The sequence below is a fragment of the Nicotiana tabacum genome, chromosome 22 (assembly GCF_000715075.1).
Source record: "Nicotiana tabacum cultivar K326 chromosome 22, ASM71507v2, whole genome shotgun sequence".
Taxonomy (NCBI): domain Eukaryota; kingdom Viridiplantae; phylum Streptophyta; class Magnoliopsida; order Solanales; family Solanaceae; genus Nicotiana; species Nicotiana tabacum.
The window spans coordinates 83,301,113-83,306,521 of NC_134101.1; positions in this window are offsets into that span (position 1 = coordinate 83,301,113).

The window sequence follows — 5,409 nt, forward strand, 5'->3', positions numbered from 1 at the left end:
GAGGATTGTAATCTCTGTAAAATAAGGCCTTTCAATTATTTTTACCTTATTACTCCCAATAAAACCTTGATTCTGCAAGTCAATATTCCTCAAATCTTGTAGTAGTATTTTAAGTTTACTAAAACTTCGTAACTCTAAAATAAGGTGTTAATTACTTCATAAGAATCATTAACTGAAAATGGACATGTTTAAGATTTGAGTTTGATTTCTCTCATCTGTGAGCAAAAATAAAACCACTAATGCTTGCCACAAAGGGAATGTTCCAAACCTATATTTTGAAAATTGTCTAACTAAGCCAGCATGCAGCAACTGAATTTAACACAAAGTAAAAGAGGGAGAAATATTGAAATTAATGCCAATATATATGTGGTTAACTAAAAAAAGATTAGGACATGAATTAACTAAATTAATTTGTTCTTATTTTATTTGTATATATGGAACATCGTACTTGGATGTACAATAGGAATTATCCTAATCGGCAGGGATTGCGGGAGGATTTTGTAGAAGGGGTGGATGACTTTATTAGACACGCAATGTCACTTCCACCATACCTACTAAAGGAGTAATTAGGTGCCCTTGTGTTAGGTGCGACGGTATGAAGTTTGGAAAACTGACGGAAGTTAAGCATCATCTTTATAGGAAGGGGTTTATAGAAAATTACTTTGTGTGCACTAATCATGGAGAGATCGATGGTAGCCATGGGATATTTCATAACATGGTTTTGGGTGAAAGTAGTAGGTCGGTGGAGAATACAAATCGTGATTCTAGAATTCATGATATGGTTGCGGATGATTTCGGGATGCACTTAGGGGGTGAGCCCAATGAAAATATTGAACAAACCCCTAATGATGACGCAAAACGTTTTTATGAACAATTAGAGGAAGCTAGTCGTCCACTACGTAAAGGAAGTCCGCACTCTGAGTTGTCTGTTGCAGTTAGATTACTAAGTATCAAATCTAATTGGAATATTTCTCAAGGAGCCATGGACTCTTTCATTGGCCTTATGCGTGAACTAGTTGATCCTGATATCGAATTACCTTGTGATTTCTATAAGGCAAAGAGATTAGTTTCTAATTTAGGACTTTCGTCAATGAGAATTGATTGTTGTGAAGATGGTTGCATGTTATATTTATATTTATGATATTTCCATATAATAGTTAACTTTTGAAATACAGAGCAAGTGTGTATGGGAACACCGCTATAGCGCGGACGTGGCTGCAAATTTTTATCTCAAAGCTCGCAAGCGGTTGTCACATACTTTCTCCAAAGCTAGAAAGTTGAACCAGAAGCCTGACTGGTTGCTTCAGAATTTATGGGAGGATTTGCAAAGGCAATGGCTTACTGCAAAGTTCATTGAGAAGACCGAAAAAGGAAAGAAAGTTCGCGCATCTGAGAAGGGAGGATCCTTGCACACTGGAGGTGCGATCAGCTTAGGGACAGTAAAAAGAAGAATGGTACGTAATTGCTTAATTTATTTTAATTTTCAAAGTATATCTATTCTATTTATTAACTAAAATTTATGAGTTTTCAGGAAAAGAAGTTGGGGCTTCTGATGAACCAAGATGCGCTATTCAAGGAGACTCATATTGTGAAGAAGAAGAAAGAGACATATCAAGAAAGGTGGGTCGAGGGACAAGCCTCGGCTGTACATGTAAGTTTTCACTTTTCATTAAGTATTTTGATTTACTTTTATATAAATTATGAAATACTAATTCAATGTAATTTTTCTTATAGGGTCGCTTCACAGCTGAAATGGAGGAATTCATACGCAGTTAGCCACCTAATGAGTCGAGCGAGCCAATCCAACCTTCGGACGAGGATGCTGAAAGAATGTGGACGGAGGCTACAGGCGGTTCAAAATGAGGGAAGGTATACAGGCTCCCTACTAAGAAACTCCATTGCTATAAGTGTGGAATGAAAGGAATAGGGACTTCCTCGCAAGCCGAGCAACTTGATGGGGAGAGCCTCTCTGCTATGCGGGAGATTGTGATAAAGCTCACATCCGAGCTAGAAGCGGCCAAGGAAAGAGAAAAGCTTAGAAATGCTCAGTACATTAGCGTGGTCGCTCAGTGCCAGGGCATGCAAGAGCAGCTCAAATCTTTCCTAGCTTTTGGAGGTTTTCCGATTCCCCGGTCTCGTGACTCATCGCCAGAGGCTTGCCTTCCCTATGCTCGTTCCTCCCGTCCTCAAGTGCTCGTTCCTCCCGTCCTCCAAGTACCCGTTCCTCCCATCCCCTCCATGATCGTTCTTACCGTCCTAGACAATTAGAACCTTCTGGATACCGTCTTACTGATGAAAGTTCGCATCTGACGGTAATGATAATGATGTACAAAACACTCATTGACTTTTATACACTTTGAACTAGACAAATAGAATCGATTTTCGAATGGTCTTGTAATAAGAGTTAGCTTAGTTTGGTTAGCTTAATGTGGTAGTTCTATTGAACTTTATACTTTGTTGGCTTTAATGTTGTTTTTATGTTGTTGTTGTTGTGTTGTTGTTGGTGTTGCTTGTAATAGGGATTTGGTATGCTGGCAGGTGGTGTAGCTACCAAAACAGACAGTTTCTACCAAAATAATACCTAGAAAAGCAACCAACTTTGGTCGCTTTTCTATTAAAAAAAATTATTTTCTGGGAAACAGCGACCAAAGTTGGTCGCTAATTAACCCAGATTTCTCAAAAAGCGACCTACTTTGGTCGCTATTCCATTAAAAAAATAGTTTCTGGAAATATAGCGACCAACTTTGGTCTCTTTTTTTTTTAAAAAAAAATTAAATTCTTGAAATTAGCGACCAACATTGGTCGCTTATTTTTTAAAAAAATTAATAAATAAGCGACCAACTTTGGTCTCTATTTTTCAGGTTTTTAAATATAATATTTGGATTAGAGACCAAAGTTGGTCGCTTTTTTACGATTAATAATAAATAAAAAAAAATGTAATTTACATGTAGAGACCAACTTTGGTCGCAAAAAATATATTATTAAAATATTAAACCGACCCAAGATGGTCGCTATAGTCTTTACCCGGAATATTTGGTCCTTTTACCTTAGTGACCAAAGTTGGTCGCTAACTAGGGACCAACTTTGGTCCCTAAAATAAAGGGACCAATAATATAGTGATGTGATGACCCAAACATGTCATCTTTAATTTAAATATTTGCTTCTATGTTTTATGAAAATGGCGAGAACTTACCTGATATGAACTTAGCAGTACCTGAATAGTCAATGTGAATGTCGTTCCTTTTCTAGAAATATATTACTTATGAGACCAACGTTGGTATTGTTTTCATGTTGGGTTACGTTGATTGGATTATGTATATGTTGTTAGGATTGGTTTCTGGGATTTTCTGATAGGTGGATAGGCCCAGTTACAAAGGAAATTCTGGCAAAATTTTTGGAATTTTTGGGAGTTAGTAAAAATTCGGGAAAATTAAAATGTGCGAAAGAAGAGATACGTTACGTTATGTGTTTGGGGGCGGACTTTACTTCTCGTCCAGGGGCTATTAATATGATGGATACCAATCAGATATAATAGCAAGTGTACGAAACATACTATAAGTGATATGAGGTCTAAGGAAGGTCCTAAGTCTAAGCCAAGTTGGAAAATTACATAATAGACTAAAGTTGCAAATGAGTACGCGCAAGACCTCATTTTGGACGAGCATATCTACATGGATATAATAAGTTGTGTGATGTAAAACCTACCAAATTAAATATATTTGAGTCTAGTTTCCAGAACATCAAACCGTTTGTCATTTGGAGGTGTATACAGAAAGTTATGACCATTTTACCGAACATGTGTGTAAGCACGTGATTTTTGCTTCACGAGCAATCACTCCAAAAAGGAAAACGAAAAAATAAAAATAGTGACAAATGATTTCGCTGTACAATTTTTCGATTTTTTCCCGTGACATGTATTGTTAGTCGTTTGTGGGTCTGTCCATTTTGCATCTAGTCATTATCAAACAAAAATACAAAAAATATGTGTCGTTAAAAGAAAATTCAAAAAATATAAATATATGTGCGTCGTTCGTTCTAGGTTGTGATTTAACTTACTTAAATATTTTTTGTGATAATTATGTGGAAATGTTACAGTGTTGTTGATTTTAATTTCACTATTTTATTATTATCTCATTTTTTGTTTAAAAAAAAAAAGCAAAAGAGTGAAGGAAAATCGGTTTGGGCCCAAAAGAAATGAAGCAAAAACAGGCCCAAACCAGCACTCAGACCCAGTCCAAGTCCAGGCCTACCCAGGCACCTCCTGAAACGACGCCGTCAAATCAATCTGAGCCGTCTGTCCAGGCCAATCCAACGGCTCAGGATCTCTTTCAGCAACCCATTTTCAAACCCGACCCAGGAACCAATCCGACCCAACCCCTCACTTAAACCAAACGACCCCGTTTAACTACCAAACGACCCCGTCTCATTTCTCACCCTCAGATCCAAGCCGTTGAGATCATCTGATCTAACGGCTCAGATCCAATCCCATAGACCATATATAAACCTTCCCTTACACCCCACGCCCCCTATACCAGCACCCCATCCCTTCGTCCCCAAGATCAAACCTGAAACCCCAAACCCTAGCAAGCCGCCCTAGTCCCCCTCGCCATTAAAGCCGGCGCCACGAACGCCGGTGGCCACCTCCTGAACACCCTAAGACCCCCTCACTGTCCTAAACATGGATCTGCTATCCATTTGCCTCGAATCATCTTCCTTCATCTCGAATCTTCATTTGAAGATTTGAGTCGAACCCGGAACTATGCCAAACCACCCCATCTTCATACCAGACACTCCCCTGACCTTCCTCGTGACCAAACCAAGCTTGGTTTGGTCCGAATCTACCCACAACTCCTAAAAATCCAGATCTGAAAATCCAGAACTTGAAACACATGCACCTGGGGAATCCGGCCGGTCTTGACAAGGGTTTGAGGTCTAATAGACCTTAATCAAGGTGTTCTCATGTGAGAACACCCTGATTAAAGTTTGTTCGGCCTCAAGAGTTCGAAGTTGAGTCAGATTTGGGTCCGTTTTGATTTCAAACTTTTTCGGTAAGTTTCCTTTTCTCTTTGTTTGGTTCTAATTAAGTTGTCAGCATGCTTCGTTGTGTTTGTTTGTTATTTTGTTATTTTCATTCGGATTTCTTCCATCTCTGTCAAAGGCCTCTTATTTGGTCAGTTGGTTTTCTGTTTGTGTTCTAAATGTACTCTGTGACATACATGTGCGTCAATTAGATTAGTCGTCAAATGAGTTAATTCATATAGGCCCCCCCAGTAATTGAACAAAAGTTGTTTGATGCCCTTTAGGTCCCTGAACGTATTGTTTATATGAGCGACTGATTATTACCTGTTATAATTAGTGTAGTCGACCTGATAAATGTCGTCGATTAGTTTCCTACGACTGAATGTTCAA